Genomic DNA, 23,548 nt, shown 5'->3' on the forward strand with positions numbered 1-23,548 from the left:
TTCTTTTGATACTGCACAAAATACAAAAAGGGATTTTTCTTTTATTTTTATTTTTTACTTAGTGTAACTCAAATTGATTTCCAATTTCATTCAGATAACCAAGCTGTTTAGGATGGGATGGACACCACCATATCACAAATTTATATTCTATCAAATATTCACATACCTAAACTTTATGTGAAGAAGCCACAGGCAATAAGTCTGGTCAGATATGATAAATAAATCAGATTTCAACAACCACAGGCACAACGGTTCACAGAAGCAGGGCCTGCATCTAAGGCAGTTGTATGATAATAGACCACAACACCTGATTGCCCCTCAAGTTGCTGTTAGACGAATGAACTGTACATAACCTTGAAGAAAGAAAGAAAAAACACATAAGCACACGGCATTGGGTCTGTTTGAAAATGTGGACCCAATTTTCTAACTTCACCAGCTGAACCTCAAAAGTCAGCTGTTCCAGTAACCCCCGCGTTGCACCTTTCTTGCTTGACTGAAGATCAACGGGGTAAATCCTTGCCTTCTGTGGAACAAGAGGCCTTTCTCCTAAGTTGCTGGACTCAAAGGGCTCATCCCTGAGTTGAGAGTGGGTGAACCCTCTGTTTTTGGGGTTCCTTAAAGCTCTCTAACTGGATTAATGCCTTGACAGAGGTCTACTTGATCTCCCCCTTTTATGAGTCTCACTGTCAGATGGGGCTTAGAGGCCCAGGCAGTTTTTTTTTGCCCCTCCAGGATTAGGGTGAAGCACCTTGACCAATTAGACCAAGGGCAGGTGTCATGCCGGTCTACGAAAATTGAGACTTCATCCGTTGTCGGCCTAATTCTCACTCATTAACTGACAGCCTTTCTCATTTGCCACGCAGCGGATTCTTTTTGTTCCTGGCGGCAGAACGGATACCCGATCTGCTTTTCCTTGACCTCTCCTCCGCTGAGAGCTAATCAGGCTCACCTGTGAGCGTTCCCTGGCGTCCACAGAGCGCTAACTCAGCAACCGCTGATAGGGTTCCTGTCCCGCAGGCAAACAAGGGGCAGCCCTCCACCCAGCAGCGCAGGACACCCCTCCACTCAGTCACGCTGCGCCTGGTCTCAGAGCTGGAGTCGAATGACCTGTGGGAAGGAAGGGAGAGGAGATGTTCTTCTCTCCTGCACATCAAAGGCAGAGGGAGGCGAGTGGGCCGGTCTTCAGGAGCCAAGATAGGAAAAAGATTCGCTAATAAACTCTCCCCATGCTCACCATGTTATATACTGATAAGATGCGTAATAAGCGACTCGGGTTAACTAGCAGGACTAGGTTAACTGATAAATTCACAATGGTCAGCGCAGTTAGTGAGAAGAATTAGCACTCAGCAGTTGTGACTCTCCAGTGCAGGTTGTAAATGACGATGCAAGCTCCATTTCTGTTTAACCTCAAAACAATCCACCTCAAATGCAACTCAAAAAAGTAGTTTTCTTCTGCATTTGTTATAATATTTGTTTTAACTGACTTAATAGGCTAGTTTACTTTAATTAAACTGATACTGCTAACTCTGCAGCCATGGTGTTCTCAATTAATTAAGTACTTTACAAAGTGGGATGTGATGGGCAAAAAATGTTTTGCTTCCAGGCACCAAGAAACCAAAGGCAAGCAAGCAGTGGCTTATGACATCAGTACACTCACAGGTTTTTTCAGTGACAGTTTTTAATTAACCTTAAACTTTCTGAGTTCCCTAAGCATCTAGGTTTGTGTCCGTCCTGCTCAACTGTGTGACTTGTATCTGCTGACATGTATTTTCTCGGAGGAATAAGCAGGTTTATAAAAATAACCACTGCCTGGGCCTCCACAACACTCAAATGACATCTAAGGAGCGATGCCAAGCTATTTCCAGCTTGCCAACTAAAGTCAATAGTTGTTTAAGCTCATCTGTGACAGCACAATATGTTTCTGACAGGAGTTCAATACTGATGAGATCAGCCAACAGGCCTATGCAGAGAAGAAACAAATCGAGGCTTTGACTCATAAACAGTTCCAACTGAAGTTCTGTGGCAGGGAAGCGTGGGTAATGCGCTACACGCAGGCATGTTTCTCTTACTCTAGGCTAAAAAGACTCTTTCCCTACTCTGCAAAAAGCAATAATGATAATGACCTTCCCCTGATTTTAAAATGTTAAATTATTATAATTTTGCCAAAGGCCAATAATAATGCAACTGGTGACATTCTCATTTGGTGCGTTATAAATTGTTAAACATTGATCTATGGTTTAATATTTGCCATCTAACAGCCACGACAAAGGGTTATTACCTTGATAGAGGACCATAATGTGTTCTGACATGCAAGTGATTATTTAAATAAGGAGTGACAGTAAATATATATATACGACCACAGAAAATGGGGCGAAGCCAGTAGAGATGAATTGCTAGATTAGGAGTCGCACGAGTAGGCAAAGAGGTAGAACATGAATTATACACATTATCAATATGGAATTGGGAGATGTGCCCATTAAAGAAGTTATGAGGTTGTGTAAACAAGATGATTTACAGTAAAGCGTGGTGGAACCTCCGGCCCCGCCAGCAGCCATTGTAAATCCTGATGTCAAGTGAGGCTCAGAGGTGAGAGCCGCGCCTTGGTGAGAGAAATCAAACAGCTCGGTCCTGCGTCTGTGTTCGCCGGGGGTTTGAGCAGGGAGCGCAAAGTGTCAGACCGTAAGCGCGAGAGGCTAAGCACTGCCTCCACTACACGGACGATGACTTCCAGTGTAGATTCCCACATGGCTGCACCGTGGACAAACTCTTCACATCGTCCTCGCCTGTTCGCACAACGCAACACCGACGTGCCGGATCATGCCAGCGGCGAGAGGATTAGATCTACAAATGTTAAACATCCTCTTTAAGCACTGTGATTGAAGAGAGTTCTTACTGATAAAGTGGATTCTCCTAGATCATCTCCCATTAAAGCCTCTGAAGGTGATCTGATTTGGCTCCGAAAGCCACACCTGTTTCTCCTCGTCTCCGCTCAGAAGCTGCTGTTTGGACTCAGAGTCACACCATCACAGCATTCTCTAATGACCTTAGGTGGGCCGCTAATGATCACGGCAGTGAGCAGAGTCCACTGTGAAGTGAAGGTCAGAGATTTCATCACCGTATCCGCATGTGGACTTCAAGAGGCATTACTTAATAACAAATGATTTATGGGCAGGGGTATTTATATTGGCCCAAAGTTGCCTTGTGCATGTTTTTCACATCTGATTTTTAATAAGCACAAAATTAGACAAGTCATTTGAGCTACAGAATAATTAGAAGTGTGTTTTACTAATTCAAAAAAATCTCTCTGATTTAGAGCTGCCAACCCACTGAATTATACTCAACAATTTATAAGGAATTAAATAAGCTAAGAAAAATACCCATCAAGGAAGGAAATGCCCATCAAACATCCAGGGCTGAGTTAGACTTCAGGACCACAGTCACATTCATTTCCATTATACCACAGTCAGCATTCGTGACACATCTGTAGCATTTTACTTAATGCTCATGAATCATTATGTCCTTCTTGTCATACCAGGTTGCTGCCATATGCTTCTATTATTGCATGTAAATGCATCAGACCACAAGTTTTCCCACTGACCCACTGGAAAGTTCCCAAAATGAACTGATTCTTCATACATCCAGGCATGCTTCATAACGGGGAATGGCTGAAATATCACTACTTAAATCATTTATGTTAGGTCTCAAGCAGGCAAAAGATGCATGTGTACTAATGATCCATATTGGCTTGTAAGACCATGATATTAATCTCTGCCATCCCTCACTTCTCTCTCTCCGTCGAACTCGTTTCCATCCCTCACTTCTCTCTCTCCATCGAACTCGTTTCCATCCCTCACTTCTCTCTCTCTCCGTCGAACTCGTTTCCATCCCTCACTTCTCTCTCTCCGTCGAACTTGTTTGTGCTCAGGTTGAAGCTGACTAACCTTCCATCAAGAAAAATTAATTGTATCTGGCACTCATTTTATTTGTTGTAGAAAAAAGCTGCAATGCTGGTGAAATGGTTCCCCAAGTGTCAGCATTTTCCTTTATTGGCAGGCACCTAAATGCGTGTTTCCTTCTTCTTCTTCTTCTTCTAATTCTGTGAGGGTTTCACATTACATGTAAAACCCTGTTAACCGGTGATAAAGTGAATTCCATTTCAGCAATACCTGCGAGATGTAATCAACATGCAATTTGCTAAGTGCACACAGCTATCGTTTTTGTTAACACTGCATATTTGTAGGGTAAATATTGCATCCCGCAGTATATTAACGCAAGGTACCACAATACGTCTTCCTATCAGAAGTGAAAGATCCTTGTTATCGGTATCTTCTGTAATCGGGTTAATGTTGTTTATGTCGATGGAAGTTGCAGGTTTAATGAGGAGTGATTAATGTCAAACTTATCATTTAATCAAGATGCCTTAGGTCGATTTTTTAGGAAACAATATATCCTGTTATGTTCAAATTCAGCCAACAATGAGCATCTTCCTCTGAAAAGCCATTTTAGTCTGACGAGACTAGCCTGTGACTACTACGACTCGGCTAAATCACAGATGAGAAATTAACGCTCAGCCTCTTTGTACGTAGTAAATTTGCCCTCATGTATCTGTTTAACAGCTCCAACGCAGCTGCCACAACTAGGCCATATTCCAGCAGTCATGTGAGGGGCAACAGGATGGGTTCAGGGAGAAGTGCCATGACTTACGGCTGCTGGCCCCTCACAGCTAACTTTGACATACGAGGTGTGCCACATTTAGTGAAGCTAATGAAAGTGCGGGCTCTCCCATTAACCTCCACGAGGAAGAGAGAGGGTGTTTGATGCATTCAGATTGGCAATGGACAATATTTCACTGTGACATGCATTACCAATGAATAATTAAAGTGTTTAACATAATGGACATATTAGAAAGAAAGAGAGGGAATATGGAAGTGTGGCGATGATTCTGCAATTAATTGTCTTTAAAACTAATCCACAGACTCCACCCTGCCCTCTGAAGATAAAGCACTTTTTTGCGGCGGGGAGGAGGTGGGGGGGTGGCTATCGAAACAAAAGGGGGTGGGGGGTGAGGGTGGCTATGGAAACAAATAGAGTTTTGATGGCAGTGGCAGAGTGGTTGCAGCTATTAAGCTAGAGAACTCTCATGATGGAAGTGGCATCATGGAGTGAGGAGATCATGAAAATTTAAGTGGGAAATTTACAGGAGACATACCAGCCATGGAGAGCCATGCCCATGGCCACGCCCACGCCCACGTGTGTTGTGCACACACACGTTACCATAACATTAGGCTAATGTCACTGGAGATACATAGTTAAATAAACACCGGCACTCCTCTGGCTGCAACCCTTCAGAAACAATTCCACTTAGAAAGACAGTCGGCAGAAAAGATTTTAAGCAGCTAAGCGTGTTAGAAACGGCTCTCACCGAGTCACGTTTCGGAAATGATGTGACGTGGCAGTACTGTCAAAGAAAAATGAAAAATCATCATTGAGTGATTGAGGAAAGGCCATAAAGGACATGATGTCTACTGACTAGAGAGTTCAAACGCCTTACAGCCCCGTTTTTGAGGATAAGGAGCATCGGTCTCTATTACTGGTCTGCATTTATTGTAAAGACCATTTATTTTTGCAATACCAAAATGTCCTGGTAGTGGCAAGGATTCCTTATTTCCTGGTATTTATCATTTTTATTATTTTTTGTTTTTTTAACCAGGACAGAAACTTTACAAAAGAAAACGTGAGCACAGAAATTCCATGCCAAACTTCGAGTTCAGAGACTCCATCTGTCCAGGTATATCTGGTCTTCATTTCACTAACTTACAGCAGTCTGTCCTGAATGTATGTGCGTGTGTGCATGACATATTCTCATGCATATTCATACATATGACCTGTCCGACCTCTGTCTCCTGAAAATGGTTCTTTATGGTGGTTGTTTTTTTTGTCTTTTGTGTAGGTGGGGGTACATGCAGCTCATATTGTCCCTCAAATATCTGGTTAAAAAAGATTTTACAACCAGTACCGTAATAAAACCGTTCAATAAGATTGTGCAACAGGGGTATCAATGCACTTTCCACTATAATCACGTCTAGACCCTAAAATTTGCATTTACATTCTGTATTTCTTGTTAAAATGCAGTTACCACACTTGATTGAGTAGAAGCAAGATAAATAACAATGCAAAACAATGCACATTCAAGAAATAATGGCTTGAGGATCACCAATGCATTACTGCACACATCATTCAAATGAGTGTTCTACATCAAGTCTTACCATGAGGTGCGAACAATAACCCAGTTGCTGGTGAATATTGTGTCTCTACTTTAGCAGTATATTAGAGTTCAAAAAAGCAATTTTACTCTCTGGTTCTGTGACCCATGAAACCTAAGAGAAGTAGTGTTTACACTTCTGAAGCATGCATTACACAACGAGAAACAATCATGTGGATATTGGAAGTAAAAAAAAAGGCTGGTAAAGACAACCCTGAAGCACGTATTTGTGTCCGCGTGCTGTTCCGCTGACAGGCTCAGCAGGGCATGTCCCATAAAGGCCTTGATCTGATCTTTCTCCATCTACCCGTTTTGGTTCGCAAACCCAAACACAAATTAAAACCACGCAGCTGTGGGGGTGCACACTGCTGCCTAGGTGTGTTCGCCACTTCCTTCTGTTTATGGTTTATTTAACACTTTACTGCATTTGAGTATTCCCCTCCCCCAAGCCCTCGTCATCCTCAGAGAACATGAGCTGTTGGCTGCTAAACCAGGCACCTAGTTAGTAGAGCGATTAGGTGAATGTACAGTTTCCCATGTAAAATATAAGCCAAAAAAGAAAGAAGGAAAGAAAGAGGGGGGGAGGGGGGGGGAAGAAGAAGAAAAAAAAGCGCGAACAGCTGTTGAGTGAAAGGGAAAGCACATGTGAGAATGGCGTTCGGCGCGGGCGCGATGCTCTGTTTCCACTTGGGTAATCAGGAGCAGCATGCAGCCGTTCGGTAAACACTGGCACAGGATGGTGCAAACTAATTGCATGGCTTTATTTCCTCAGGCCCAGGGAGGGTGACGCACAGCACACAGAGCCGCCTTCAAGCCCTGGGCCCGAGCTCTGAAGAGCTCGAACAGAAATGGAAGTTACTTCATGTTACAGACGCACGGGGGGGGGCGGAGGGCGTGCGTTTGCTCTCTCAGATGTTTCTCTTCTGAGAAGTGGCTTTCTTTTTGCAGGGGGTGGGGGGGTAGCTCTACCTCTGGTTGTAGGAGGACCTCCCCAGGGACAGGGGCTGCACAACGAACCGAAGCCGCTATCAGCAGAGCCGGGCACACGCGCCCGCCTGCCGAGAGCCTGGCGTGCTGGGAGCGTCGGCGCCGCGGCAACAGACAGGGCTCACACAGGGTCCTGCTGGGAAAGGCTGGCACTGTGGTCACTGGATCGTGATGCAGACTGGCGTTGTTTTTCTGAAGAACAACAACAGAGTGAGGACGAATTCAGAGCTCAGAACCTCTCAGCCGTGTTTCAGTGGCTCGAAACGGCAATGATTTATTGCTAGTTTATTTATTCTGCCATCGCTAATCCAACGATCAGTTAGCATTGCATGCAGTTTACATGGTATATGTGAATATGCCATGTGTATGCTGTCCTTTATATAGCGTTTCTAAACAACACAAATTATTACAAAGGAAATTAGTTTAACACAATTAAGACAATTAAAGTACTGCTCTGTGTTTGGCTTATAATTTGTTGCAGTGTTATTTAAGGTGTTGCAGATATGCACAACACATGGTCCCTAAACTGATGACTGACAACAGCACAGAAAACGGCTTTGCTCTCCTTTCATCCGTTACTAGGGAATAAAAAAATATGCACCAGTTAACACTCTTAAATGTTTGGTTTCATTTAAGATGTTTTTCACTATGAATTCAGACAACTTCAGTTAAAATGGGCATAAAAAAACTCCACTAAACATCTGTTCTGCAGAGACCACATACAACTTTCTTTTAATTACTATAATTATTCACTGGGTAACTTGTAACCACTGCTACCCACTTACACTCTATTGGTCTTTTGTACAGGAAACAACACTGCGATGCCTTCAAGAGATGACACATATATTTAAACTCATAAAATACTAAAGTAATTAGTGCTCCCCACTTGCTGAGGCTAGCGAAGCAGGCGTGTTTGACCAAGGTCACGATGTAGAGCTCTCGAGGTCAGCCACACAGCTAACGGGAGTTTCATGCACTGGCCCCTAACGTGGCTGCCTTCAGCTTGTTGGAGTCCTACTCCACCCGCGCCGCTCTGCGAGGTCCCCAGTGGAACAGGTGGTGCGCCCAGACTGGGCCATCAATCTGCCCACGGCCCATCTCGGTAGGATTCAGGGTTAATTATCGTCAAATAATCCATTAGAAAGAGCGATGGAAGACGGAGGAGAGGCAGGGATAGCAGGGTATGATGGGGAACACTGCCGCACTGATAAGGGAACCCAGATATTACTCCGCGTTGTCATGTTAAGTGGGTCGACCATAGCTCACACAGGAAGAAGCTAATAGGTTCTATGGGCCATTTTTAAATGAAGGTTTTCCATTAATGGTAAACGTATATCAAACGGCGGCGTGCACCTCAAAGCCCCTGTGCCTTCCCTCAACTCTCCCGGTCCCGTCTTCCCCTTTCCAAATAATTTCCCGATTCATAACTGGTAAATGCCATCATGTTTCTTTAATGTGGTTAACATATTAATTGGCATTAATGTTACATTAAGATCGTGCTGTAAATTATTCCACAGCGCTAGATGACACCTGACCTATGGTAAATTTTACACTGTGCTTAGAACTTCATTTTTCTACGCAATGCCTCTGTGAATATGTTAAGGAGCCAATTAAAGCCCGGCTGACCCAGAGGTCTGGGTGAGCTGCGGGATATGGAGCAGGAGAGAGGAGCACAGTGTGGGTTTGGACTTCCTCTGAACAGTGTTTACGGCAGCCTGGAACTGGGCTCCAGTGATTATGGCTCCTTTCAAGCCATTTCTCGAATTATAAATAATTAGCCTGAATAATTTAAATGAACTAGCCAGTGTGCATGATGTAGTTTTTCAATTACATGAAAAACTACAACGGACAGCCATTCTGTCCATTATGACCACATTGATCATATCGATGGAGGTACTACTAAGTCCATTTTTATTGTACTGTTAAAAGCCATTTTACAAGATAGATGCATACACACAGAGTGGTCACGTCCAATAGAATTATATTAGACAGAATAAACTATGGTGCTTACAGCAACTTCCTCAAGCTTCTATTTGTGTAAATTTTAGTACATAAATGTTTAATACATGTATATGCATGCACCGTGATGGATGAATAAAATCTTATATTAAGCTTGGAGATAACACAAACATTTCAATCACCAAGAACTACGAGTCCAATTGCCATTTTATAAGACACTTAATAAAAATAAATCAGAGTGGCTGAAATCTCTTTTTGGCAACAGATAAAGCCCTTACTGTAGATGTTATCTGAAACAAATGGCCATGTTTTGCTGAGGAACCCGGTGTTTACCTTTCAGCGGAGCCAATCCGGGAGTTGGAGCACTCGCTCAAAGCTTCACTACAACCTTCCTGTGTCGTGATAGTGACACATTAGGAAGCGTTCTTTAACTAGAGCTAGTGATACCAGAACAAAACCCATGGTGGCATGTCAAAAACAGGACCTGAACTTAGCTGAAAGCTCCATCCAGAGGCCTTCAAAGCCTTGCCAGATGTTATCATTCACTGTCTGCATCTCACAGTGAGCTCCATTCCCTTAAGCCTCTGAAGAACACAAGGAGTGATTTAAAGCCAAACATTTTCACAAATCGTCCAGGACATCACATAGGGTAGGCAGATATACAGCATCCCTCCCCCTTTCAAATCAGGCCTGCTTCCAAGTTTCCAGTTAAGGGGGTGGGGGAAAAAATAATAAAATATCTGGGTAGGGCACTATCATTACAGCAATCATTCCTCTCTGTTGTATCCATTTTGCTTTAAATGTATCTCTAAAGCTCGCATGGGCATTTCTAAAACCACTATCATTTCATGCAGACTATGATCTCCACAGGCAATCTGCATCTCATCGGACATGTGTGCTGGGGGAATAGAAACCAGACACCTGTCTCCCCACTGCTTTGTTTTTAGAGAGAAAAAAAGCGTGCTCTGATCTCCCACCAACCAAGCATATCAGAACAGTAGGCAGACGCCCAGGAACACATGGAACAGAGGGTGATTTTAAATAGGGGCAGCATATTATACCTTGCAGGCTTTAGGGCCCAATAATCATCATGTTTGGCCCTGTCATCGCTGAGATTACTGTCATCTGGGACAGTAATCTCTGTTTCATATGATGGACCAATACAATGACAGTGTTTAGAGCACCGCTGCAGGAATATGAACATATGAGGGGTGGAATGGGGCTGAGATCTGGGTCTGGCTTGGCCAGTGTAGGACTTGGCTTGTATTCACGCTCTATAATGGACCTGAGGCCCTAGCTTTAGTCAAGGAGTCAGAAAAAAGGTGTTTCAGTGGTGTCATGGGTTTCAAACTTCAGGTGCCGCATTTGAAACTTTTCAACGCGTTCAAATAAGACGTACTCGAGAACTGGAGACGGGGAAATTGCCTCCGTGTTCCAGACACAAGCTGCCGAAAGAAATTGCTTTACCCCCAACTTAATTGTAAGCCTAAACAGTCATAGATTGTCCCAAATTGCACTATTCATAGCTTTAAGGATCACGCCCTGCCTCAGCTGCTAAATGTGAACAGCCTGTAAGAGCGTTCCATTAACTGAGGGAGGACTCTACTGGGACAACAGCAACACAACTTTCAACTCATATTTCATTATTCTGCAGTTCCATCCATCTGGGCCTGTCTCATCAGAGGCCTGTCAGCAGGAGCCTACTTCTGTACTCTTGTCAAACACTTCAAACGCTGCATAGGCTGGATCTTTAGAAGGGGAAAACACTCAGATGTAACACACATCCAGTGTGTAACTGCCTCATAGCCAGAGAGGGGCAAGGACAAGTCCTTTTTCTCTCAAGTCACCAACAAGCCTTAAGGACATAAAGAATAGCTCAGGACTTAGAATAAACACAGATTTAATACACTACAACCTTAAAGCATTTAATTTTAAGGGACCTACGGTTATATAAAAACATAATTAACATCTTTCATTCAAATGTGGGGAAGAGTGAAGAAAAGGAACCTGTAGGACACAATAAAATCCTCTACTACCCCTACACCACCCCCCACACACTCTACTACCCCTACACCACCCCCCACACACACCCCCTCCCATTTCAGCTGTATTCTGAGAAGCCATTCAGAGAGCAAGGCCACAGAAGCACTTGTTCTTACAAGCTAGCCATCCCTGCATAATGCGCAGCTTTGATCAACAGTCTTATTAGCCATAAAAGCTGAACCCATCGCACTCTCTGTGAGCCTCTTCAGTGCGGTTTCCTGGCCTGGATGTATCCAGCGATGGATAGACCCTCAGAGAGTGTCTTGAGCAGAAATGAAAATGCAAAATGACCTAGGCTGCGTTTTTCTGCGTTCTCTGTTTCCTGGCACACCATTATTACAGCGTGTCTGTCGCTGAGGTCATCTGTGCAGCCGACCCCCTCTTGTGGCCACATGGGCATTGCTGGGATGCAACTCATGTCCAAAATTTGGCAGCGGTCACTCACTCGCTTTGAGGATACACCGGTTGTCACATTTTCTCTCCCCCTCCCTCTCCCAGTCTGAACACCAGGGGGGCACCGGATATCATTACCATATAAAGTCCTGATTTAAATCCTATTCTCTTTGCTATCCATTCTAAAGAGTGATGCTGCCAAGCAATAAAGCCGGCGTCACGTGTGGCCCGGCCGAGCTCCGGTTTGATCAGTTGATCCGATTGTGGAGTAAACAATTGGGTGATGGATACCATCTCATTACAATGGGAAAGTGAGAGTTTAATTTCCTGTACGTGTTCCATCTTTATTAATGTCAGGAACAGCGGGTTGTCAATTGCATTACAGCTCAGGTCCCTCACGAGGGATCCGGCGTGACACAAACAAGGTCTTCTCACAGGGGTTAGTCAACGTACACAGCAACACAGCAGCTGCCATCCTCACCATGACAGAGGAGCATTAACGCCGTTCACGCTAACTAGGCTAATGGGCTGAGAATTACATTCAAGCACAACAGTTAGGGCCGGTGCTAAGGACACAAGTGGACCCTAGCAAATGAAAAGAAGTTTCAGTTCACACACTGAACCTTTGGTTGTCAGTAGAATTTAGCCAGAGAGAAGGCTTGATCTGTGGTCAAATATAAATTCAGACATAGGTTAATTAGGATTAGACGAACATGCTGATACATGTGTATGAGTAATCTCACCAACAGAAAGCATGTAAAACTTATTTCTAACAAGTGTTCCACCAGATACCCAACAAAACTGATGCAAATCAGAAAAATGGACAGTGATGATAATATGGAGCCTATCAGGATTTTACCATCATTAAACTGAAAAACTCCCCGAGCTTCTGTTGTCTGGGCTAGTCTGGGAAGCCTTGATATTACAATGTTTGTTCTGTATGACTGACTATTTCAAATTATTTCAATCCCAATTATTAACACCTGTTGGATCATTTGAATTCCATGATTCATCAAAACACCCACAGAGCACTCATCTGCAAGATCTGACATTGGTCAGGTTGCCTGCATATTGCATACTGCAGCTTTCACCCATATCAGTATTGCAAAAACCAATTACTGAGATAACGATTAACTAACAAATGATATACTGCATAACCAGAGGAAATGTACTAAAACATAAAAAAAAATCAAGATAAAGAAAGTTCATGCTCTGAGATCAAAGCCTTTGTAAAAGTAAACAAGCAGCCAGTGGTCCCTAGTGCATGTTGGCATCATGTTAGATACAATCACTGCTACCTGATAGAGCATCACTTAGACACGGAGAAGCATTTCCGTTGAACACACTTGACGCTAATACAGCTTTTCGTTACACCCACTAACTTTCAGAAAGCAGAGAAGGGAAGAGTGCCAATGAAGAGACAGTGCACAGCACACTGGTGATGCCATATGTCTCCTTAAATTCTTAGCAGCGGTTGCATCAGATGCGTGCATAAAAACTAATTTTTTCTGCAGTGCTCTTCCTGTCTCTCACATGCTATGTCTCAGTAGGTCTTGCTTTTGTGCTTGAAAGCCAAGATGCAGTAACGTGATGATGAACTCTTACACGAGGCAGAGCGAGCTTGTTTAGAGAGCATGTTTCATACAACCAGGTTATTCAAAGCGATTTAAATAAAGAATAAGTGCATACAGAGTTTAAAATCCATTTTTAGGCATTTATATAATACAAATATAAAGCATAAAGCTTCACAGGAAATTCACAGCAATTGAAAAATCTAAAGCACAGACATTGCATGGCCTCGAGAGTTAATCAAAAGCTAAAAGAGAACAAATGTTTTCAGTTTAGATTTAAAGATGGCAATGATTTGAGCACCCCTGAGATCTTTTGAGAATCGGTTCCAGAAAAGATGGGAATCAAAACAAGTCATTACAATAACATCTGCAAGAACAGTTAAATACACTACTAAAACCCACAAAAGCTGAAGAAACATTCAAAAACGTGGACGTGAAATGGCTTAAAGGTTGCAGATGCCTCTCCACAGAAAACAACTGTTGCCAAGACTGTTGCTAAGCCACCCAAAAAATAATTCTGCATCTTAGGTTCCTTTGGAATCCTCGTTTACTTAGATTCTCTGACTACATGCTATTATATCTCGGAGGATTGACCTGCAGGCACTTGCAATGCTGTCTCACTTACAAAAGACCAGTGTTTTATATGAGGCAAATTTGTTTTCATGATGCAAATCCCAACAGAGACAGGAGCAATGGAGGGAGAAGAAATGAGGCAATATGAGAGAGACGCAGGGAGAGCGAGAGAAATAGAAAGAGAGCAGGAGAGAAGTAGTTGTCTAGCCGTTCCTCTTGAGTGCCTGAGTAAGTCAACGGCAGAGTTTGTGTCCCAAAGCTCAGGGGGACAGAGGAATTATACCCAGAGTGCATGATCATTACCATGCTAAATTTATATTGATTGCCAGAGCTTAAGAGCTAAGCACAGGCCTCTCCCAGGACGCAGTCACAATATATGGTCTGAAGTGATCTGCTAATCCAACTGCGACGTGTGCAACGCGTTGGCCATAGCAATGGAGTGCGTCTCCCGCTCACGCGCATGTGAACCCCGCCGTCTCTCTCGCCACTCCGCGATTAGTTGGCTTACTAGCTGAGCTCGAAGGTGCCCCCGATCGACCACGTATTTAGAGAGAAAGCAGAGTAAAAAAATATGAGGTTCTTCGTACTCCTTCTTCTTCATCCCCACGCTCTTCATCGGCGATGAGGCACCAGGCCCTGCGCCAGTGCTCTGTGTGACGCATAAGCATATATGCTTGCCCTTGACATTCATAGCAGCTCAGTGATGCCCCGGGGCTGAAACAGTGCTGAGGCAGTGTCCTGCTTTGGAGACCCCACGCGTCCGGCAGCCGAGCGCTTATCCGGGCAGAGAGGAGAGGGAGGAAGGAGCTCGGGCCCCACAGAGCAGCTCGTCTGGGAGGGCGCCTAATTAAACAGTGATTAAATTAAGGGCCGACGTGAGCGAAAAGTGAGTTGATTGACACACTGTTTTTCTGCCTCACGCCGTCTCCTGGGTTGAGGTGCTGTACACTGACTCACCAATGAGTTCTAAGGTTTCGGTATCCAAAGGCGTCCTATTTCTTCATATAATCCTAACATTTCGTTTGCCTCTTTCTGAAGAGGATATTAACCTGTTCAGGGTGACATAGCACAAAAAAAAATCAATTTCGTTTTTTTTGCAAGATTCAGGATAATCTTGAGGATACAGATGCCATCGAAGTGGAAAACTAAATGTCCTTGATGACAGAAAGCCAGCTAAGCTGTGGCACCTCTGACCATAACTCTGCGGTCGCCTTTTTCTCCATATAACATCAAAGGCGAGTCCTGAAAACTTCATATAGATTTTTCATAAAGCGGACATACTGCAAGTAAATTTAGGCACCGAAGGTTCTTATATAATCATTTGAGTCCTCTAGTGGCCAGGTCTGCTCAGTGTATATCACAGGCTCAAACAGCTGCGTGGTATATGGAGATGGATTGTGGCTGTGCCTCCGAGCGCGAGCTACTCGCAAGAATGACTTTGAGATGGCAGGTATTGATTTTGTGCTCAGTGAGTGCAGGCATACCAACAGGCCCGAGTCTACAGAGCACATGAAAGGATCGTACACAGCGGAGTCGGCACACAGATGTGCTTTGTCTCTGATGAACAGCTGGCTACACAGTGCTAAACCTCCACTACATTCAGATGCTGACCTTGCTGACTGCGGGCTTTCAAACTATAAATGGAGTTATAAAACTATACAAAAGGACCTTCATGATTATATAAACTATAGCTTTCTAAAGCAATCGTAGGTAATCGATCACAAGGGCATGTGCCCTGAGATAACACCACTTTATGATTCTTTTATAACGGCAATGCAATGTGATATTTGCTTTAAGTCATGGAAACTGCAGACTCCAGTACTTTTAACTTCCTTTACTCTTCTGTGCCGCCGTTCCATGGCATAAACGCTGACTTAATTTCTCAGAGAGAACAGCGGAACACGGTGGGCGAACTAAAACCAGGGCGCCGTCTCAAAGCACGGCGTGACTGTGGGGTATCATAACGGGGACGCTACGTGCGGATCGCACAAACGGTGAGAAGGAGGCCGGGCCGGCTGACCTCATCATCCTTGACATTTACCACAGCGTGGAGCGCTGCGTTTTCCTTCCCTCCCACGGCGCACCGCAAGTGGTGCCACGGCCTTATTCCCATCGGCGGGGTAGTGGTGGCTAAAGCCTGCGACTTTGGGATCGCGGCAGCGGGAAAGCCGATCCACACGTGCAGCAATCCTGCCCGGGTATCTGAGACTAATCTCCGAGGAAGGCTGTCAAGTCCATGCACGCAACGCTCTGATGGAACGGAGCGGTAAATGCTTCATAAAGCTTTCATAAATATGTAATCGGGGGGCTAATAGCTGTTGCTAAAACCTGTTTCAGCCCACCGCTAACGGCCGGGAGCCCGCTGGGAGTTTCTATAGCACCGGGGGGGCGGGCGAATAACTTTTACTCTCCAGAATTCAGCCTTGCTTTGATCTAGTGGCTAACTAAATCATGGACCACGAAGCTGTTTGCAGGAAACTGTGCCAAATTTAACACAGAGATATGCAAGTTCAATGTGTATTTTAAAAAAAGATTTTTACAAACAAGGGATCAGAAAAAGCACACATAGTATTAAAATATAACCTACATATAATGTAGCATCATTTACATGCCTTAGCCTAACACAATCTAAATGAGTGCTGACATATGATCAGATTTAGATAAGGTCTGATCTAAAAAATAGGAAGAATAGAAGAACTCCCATGTTCATTCAGCTTTTAGATGGTTATCCAAGGTACCAGTATCCACCCATGATGTTCACCTGTCCACAGCCACAGCCTGCGAGATCAGACAGTAGATCAGTGTGCCCTTGGTTATCAGAGAGTAATGCTCATCAGGATGGCTGTATTTCTCCATAAACCCTAAAGTCTTGCACACAATGAGAAATGGCGAGATAAGGGCCCGGAGACCATTTCTCTTGACATTCATGACAGCAAACCCATCAGTCCTGCTGTCAGAGGCACTGGTCTGGGATAGTTTAGGATTTATGAGAAATAATGATGGGTTGAAAATAGCAGTAAAGCCTTGCCCTGACTTTCACTTTGGAGTGTTATTACTTTTGCTTTGGACTGTTTTGTGCTAAAATGGGCTCGACTGTAGATGCTCGTTCTTCTGACTACTGACTCCTCATATTCTGTATGCAATTCCACCATTTGGTGCATTATGATGCCTAGAGCTTTATAGCAGATCGCTGCAAGGCCCCAGCACTTCAGTTCAATACAGGCATTTCAGGGAAATGTACGAAGTTCCGTGAAACATTCTAAAAGGTTTCAAAAAACATTCCAAATTCCACAATAGTGCCTTATGATGCCTATGACAGCGCCTAGCACTTGAGTTCAATGCTGGTATTTCATAAACATGTCAAAAAAAAGTTCCAGAAAACATTGTAAACGGTGCACACATAGTCATCAGACTACACTCTTATATAGGCAGCTGATAAGAGTGCAGGCCTACATGAAGACATCTCACACAGACCATCAAAAATGCTGAAAATTCAGCAAAAGCCACTGACTAAACTTTATGCGTCGCAGTTTTACCTGATGAGTGGAGAGCATTCTGCAAAACTCAGACGGAAAACTGCTCAGTGCATTATCTCTATTAGCCATTAATATTAGTTAGATACAGTGGAATATGCAGTGTAAAAATGCTTAAAAACTCTTGTGGTGCTTGTTGTACTGAATAGTTGTGTAAACAGTGAATGAGGTAATGTCAAGTGAAGTTCACATTGCCATGATGCATGATGCAGACCAAAAGCACGTTAGTGGCATGGGAGGACAATACGAATATGCAGAGGTGGGGACTCGAGTCACATGACTTGGACTCGAGTCAGACTCGAGTCATTAATATTAAGACTTTTGACTTGACTTGAAAAAATATTCAGAGACTTAGACTTGACTTGGACTTTTACACCAATAACTTGGGACTTGAATTGGACTTGAACCTGTTTACTTGCAAAGACTTGATTTTTTTTACCCCAAATCTAAATTTTAAAACGCATATTAATATTTATAAAGTGCGCCCCATTAATTTCATTTCCGTCCTTCTGACGCAGACCAGTCCTCTGCTTTTCCACACTCTGTACGTGTGTGTGTGCATGGGCTGCAGCACAACCAATCAAATGGGGGGTTGGCGAACGTAAATTTTTACCGGGCGGGGTGTAAAATGGACACAAATTAAGTATTATATCGCGATCGATCGATCGCCAGTGGTTGGTGCCAGAGCGAACTAGTAACTCATTGAATCATAGATGTGGATCAGAGGTAAATAAACTAGATTTTTTTCCGGCGTGAGATATTCGGATGTGTGGCGTGAGAGCGTGTGAAGACGGTCAAATGCGTGTGTCTCACGCTCAATGCGTGAGAGTTGGCAACCCTGGGTTCTGTATCTGAACTCGGGGAAGAGAGCCTCTCTCTGTCACCATCATAATATCCAGTTCTATCTCAGCATGGATTGTGTATTTGAAGACATCTACGTCGAGAAAAAAATATATTGACAAAAGTGGAGCGAGTTTTCAGCTATGGGGACATCATTCATCGTGCACAAATGACATACAGACTTTTGGCCAGCAAATGCAATGCAGAATAGTTTACTGAAATGTCTAAAGTTGCAGATTCCTGTTAATTGTTCAGTTCTTATATTTGTTTGTCTTGTGTCACTCACACATGTTCTCCAAGAAACCAGATAAGAGAAGAGAGGGAAAATGCTGTTATGGTTCTTTGTATTGTACTGTGAAAATATCAGCACTTTTTATTTGAACATGGAGTTCTACTTATGACTTTTTCACAGAATATTTATTTCTGGAAAATTGTAGTTTAAAGTATGAATATTTTTGCAGCTAAGTTTAACAAATTGAACTGGGCAATAAAGAGGTGTAATTTTAATTTTTTTTATACTTCGTGTTTTCAGTTGCACATGTTTTATCAAGATTTGAGGAGAATACAGATTTTAAAAAGAACGCATGTCTATTATTTACATTTAAAATATACCTGCAACATTGGTAAAAAAAAAAAAAAAAAAAGACTCGAAAGGACTTGAAATTCCAAGTTTCAGACTTGGGACTTGACTTGATTATTGCCTGTCTTGACTCGAGACTTGACTTGACTTGAGTGTCTTTGCTTGAGACTTGACTCGGTACTTGAGGTATAAAGACTTGGACTTACTTGAGACTTGCACAACACTGACTTGGTCCCACCTCTGCGAATATGACATTAGCCTACAGGTGACAACTCAATCAGCTGCGTCTCTAAGCTAGATGAGAACTGTAAATGATTCATTTAAAATCAAGAAAAAAGTTTAAAGCATTTTTGAATTTCAACCTCTGAGAAGTTGAAAGCTTTCAAGCCAGTCTTTACAAATGAGTCTAAAAATGTCTGAAAAGCACTTCTTAATGAGAATCTATACTCTGTGAGGTTTGACCCACACACCACAATCTCCAGTACAGTTCATTAGGTGTGTATAAGAATCTATACTCAGTGAAGTCTGACCCACACAGCACAATGTCTAGTACAGATCAGCAGATGTATATAAGAAACTATATGCCACTAAGTCTGACCTGCACACCACAATCTCCAGTACAGTTTAGAAGGTATATATCAGATGCTCAACTTTATTGACTGAAAAATTTTCCTCAGTAGGTTGCTTGCTTTCTTGATTGTTTACAGTGCTCTGTGAAAGAAAAAAAAAAGAATACTTGACCTCTCCTGGCGTAACCCCTTGCAGGCATGTGGAAAATGGCATATCCCATTTGCTGACTATTGTATGGTTTACTGTCCCATAAGAAAGACATAAGAAATAAGAAAGTGCTATATTTGTATTCACAATGTGCAATACTGTTGCCAACAAAATAGCAAAGATCCCAGGGAAACACAGACAGCTGTGCCAGTGCCACAGATTTGATGAAAGGCTTGTCAAATGCACTAATAAAACCACACGATGTGCACAGACCCCCCCCACCCCACCCCCCCGGCTGTTTTCTTCAGAGTTCAGTGACGTGACGCTGCCTGGCCACAAACTAACCTTAATGCAGCCAGAGCCAAGTCGGCAAATCTCGGCGCGAGCGCGCGTGCCCTGGCCTGCCCCGCCTTTCCAGCAGGAAGTACACAAGAGAGCGAAGCATTTTTCAATGCATTTAGATGAGACCTTTAACAAAAGGTCTCTAATGCAGATATCAATGATCCCTGAGAGGGGCTATCGGAGCAAAATTGGCTGACGGCGATGTCACCGCTCGCATGAGAAATGATGGGTCCAATTTGTCCGCTCACCGCGTTTGCTTCCTGCGGCATTACCGCGGGGCCGGGCAGGCGATCATTAAAAGGGGGAAGTGAGCCAGTAACCGTGCCCGCCGCCACGTCCACCAGGAAAACGGCCTCAACTGCCACTTTACCTGCCGTTTCACTCGGCTGTCAGGAGGAGCGAGGAGGGGGTCCGCGTCTCAGTGATGTGAAATGCCTGAAAAATAATAACGGCCTACTGGTGTTCCATCTAGTCTTCATCGGCTGCATTCCCTAAAGGGCAAAGAGAATTTATGACGAACACCCTGTAATATTGCCTGAGAGATGGCCTATCCCTGCACACAATTCCAAAGAATACCCTTCCTTATGCAACAGGAGCACCATTTGGCAAGAGGTTTGTTCATAGTCTAGGTGGATATGACATAGTGCATTCAGCCATCTCCTAGAAGACCATGGGAATGGGTCGCTGCCCGGAGTCATATTTTTTTTTCCTTGCAAGGCTCTCAAAACTGCCGTGATGGAACACTGCCAACTGTCCCTTGTGCCCCTAATGTCCAGCAAGGTTGGTTGCTGACACAGGGCTTCGTTTTAATGGAGGCGTAATGTGATATAGTGCTCAGCGCGGCGCCCTTGAGGGGAAAGGTAAATTTGCTAAGTTAATCACTTAATGAGGCCAATTAAACACGGGGAGCTCAGGTGTAATGAGCGCCACCTCTGAGCCTGCTGCAAATGAGTGCGATTTCCCTCTTCGGGTGAGACGTGAACGGCCGGTGCTAATACGTTATCCAGTCTACATCCCCACGCTAACCAGATAGGTCATTTAGATTGGGACATATTGAGCACCAGCTAATGTGTGCCGATATGTTTTGCACAAGATTGAAATGGTAACAAAAGTAATAAACAAATAAAATGTTTTTATGTCAGTGTTTATCAAGTACACAGCATGTAAAAATGAAATGAATAACAGACAGACATTTATGAAAGCCAATACGCCCTCCAGGCATCCCATAAAACACCACAGCTAAGATCCATGTCTGGAACCTCAACATTTATTTTGACAGTCATTCAGGTTCGTAAATCTCATCTCAGGTGCACAGAACTTTTAGCACTTTTCCTCCTCCGGCAAGTGATTTCACACAAAATGCCTCCTGTGAGACCTTAAAATGGAAAAGGTCACAGTCAAGCTAAGTTAACAGCAGAGGCATCCCAGTTAAAAGCCATTTCCCCTTTAAAAATTGCCCTAACAATCTTTAACTGATACCAAACAGAATTGTGCAACAGCCCTTCAGCAAAAAACAGCAAGGCCTATTTTTTTTTTTTTTTTGGAGAAAATATAAACCAAGGTGTTAAAAAAGACCCTTATTTTGTTTTCTTTTTCCCCCCTGAGACCCACTTTCAATACCAATGCACAATCACACATCCTATTAAACGCGCATGATTTTACTGAATTTCTCACACATACCTCACCATGAAATGGTCTGCGTCTGAAATTTTAGCTTGTGACTAAAGCTGCGATTACACCTGATTTTTCACTTTTCTGTCTTCAAGGCGACTTCAGTGAACACACTGCCGCGGTGACCCCAGCGCACTCTCCAATATCTCCTCATTAAGCAGACAGGAATAAAGCTGCAGAACTCAGGAAGGCTTTGATATCCAGACATCCATGAGCCGGAGCGCTAAAAAATTATGCTGTCTTTAACCAATTACAGTCACCTTTGGTGCAGCGCATTCACAGACGGGTACGTGACGGGGCCAGATAAAGGGCAATATTCTTTCTGCATGTCCAGATTGAGACAAAGCCAATAGTAAGTGCCCATCTGAGGCAGGAATCTCACACAGTGTGTCATGGCTTCACTGGATTTGCATATGTATTAAGCAAACTCGATGCGGTCAGTGACAGGTTCACAGCCATCACTCAAGCTAGATGAGATTTATTAGGAAATGAGTACAGCTAAAATGTCCTAAAGAGGGCCACATGTGTGACAGGTAAATGATGGTCTTCATAAAATTTTATAGCAATGCAACTACATAAATCATTCATAAAAACATGGGACTTCTTGGTGTTCAAAACAGTTTTCAGTGAGAGGGAATATTAAGCAGGTAAACTGAATTTGGATATGAATGAAGATGCATCATCATCCCAGCTGGTGACCCACAATACACTGTTAAAAAAAACAGTAACCCATTCCCTCAACATACTCAACAATAACCCATGCTCTCAAAATGCACAATAATTTTTCCTCTTCAATTACACAACTTAATTTGTCCCTTAGCATTTCTATTAAACCACTCCCATCATTAAAATGCAAAAAAAAACACTTAAGTTTCTCCCTGTGAAAACATAAAATTACAATAACCCTGAATTGTAACCAGACTCACTTAAAAAAATCACTGCTGTTAAACTTTTACAATGGTCTACAGCCACTATAATCTTGTGTGTTCCTTGTTTGTCAGTCTGCTTTGTACCTGATATTCTGTATTTATTCTTATATTAACATTTTATAAAATCCTGCTAACATGTTTGTCTGTTTAATTATGCTGCTAGGAGGAGCCAACCACTGATAAACCACAATGTACATGTAATGTACAAACAAATGAGATTTTTTTGCACATCTCAGAAACCATTTCTGCTCCCAGGTTGACCATAATGTGTAGACACTGCTGTGATCATACTGATATAGCCCAGCTAGCTAGCTTATGTTAACTAAATGCATTTGTTTAAAAGTTCACAGATACAGCATTTACTGCAAACAAGCAATCTTCTGTAGTTCAAGTCATTACAGAAGATGCTTGGTTTAAGGAAATCAGCATGAGCAGCCATGTGTGTCCAGGCCTAAGCTAAAGCCCTGGCTCTTCACTTTCATTCCTAAAGGTGCCTTATGGCCCATTACTAGTATTATTAACCCTAGTACTTAAGATTATGTTATCAAGACATACTATATTTTGCCCATGTAAATCTTACACAGGTCAAAATATATATATTACAGCATGGTACTCTTAAGACACATTATAGCTATTAACTGGGATTTCAGCTGACAGAATTAGGTGCTCAATCACTGAGAAGTGTGGGAACTCAAGTGACCACCCTCAGTGCCGAGTGCCAAAGCATGAATGCATATGGTACAGAGGCGTGCTTCAGGCGTGACACCTGAGCAGGACGTTCCTCTGTGAGCCGCGGACCATCCCAGCCATCTGCCCTGGGAACACCAGCATCCATCTTACTGAGGGAAGGACAAACACGCCAAGGGATGGTCTGATCATAATGGTCCTCAGTGTGAGGAAGGGAGGGGGGCAGAGAGACCCCGAGCAACTGTGTGGCTCCCTCTGCTGTACCGAGTTAGTCTGCTAGCCCACTGAAATCATAAACTCCTAACTGGAAAGGAAGCAGGTAAAAGAAGGTTTATGAACAAACTTTAAAGTTTTATTTGCCCTTGCACAAGTTAAAAGCACCCAGAAAGTTATGCACCTGAAAACAGACACATTTTGAAAACATTGGTCAATACGTTCATGACAAGAGATTTAAATAATTG

General features: G+C 43.3%; 1 long non-coding RNA gene across 1 annotated transcript in view; it reads right to left on the bottom strand.

Moving 5' to 3' along the window:
• Nucleotides 1-288: 288 nt before the first annotated feature.
• LOC143480775 (uncharacterized) overlaps nt 289-23,548 on the bottom strand; it is a 30,761-nt gene continuing 7,501 nt past the window's right edge. Inside the window, exon 3 of the long non-coding RNA XR_013121873.1 lies at nt 289-1,107. This is a non-coding gene — a long non-coding RNA (uncharacterized LOC143480775). The remainder of the gene's footprint in view (nt 1,108-23,548) is intronic.

This window comes from Brachyhypopomus gauderio, chromosome 17, assembly GCF_052324685.1.
Source record: "Brachyhypopomus gauderio isolate BG-103 chromosome 17, BGAUD_0.2, whole genome shotgun sequence".
Lineage (NCBI taxonomy): Eukaryota > Metazoa > Chordata > Actinopteri > Gymnotiformes > Hypopomidae > Brachyhypopomus > Brachyhypopomus gauderio.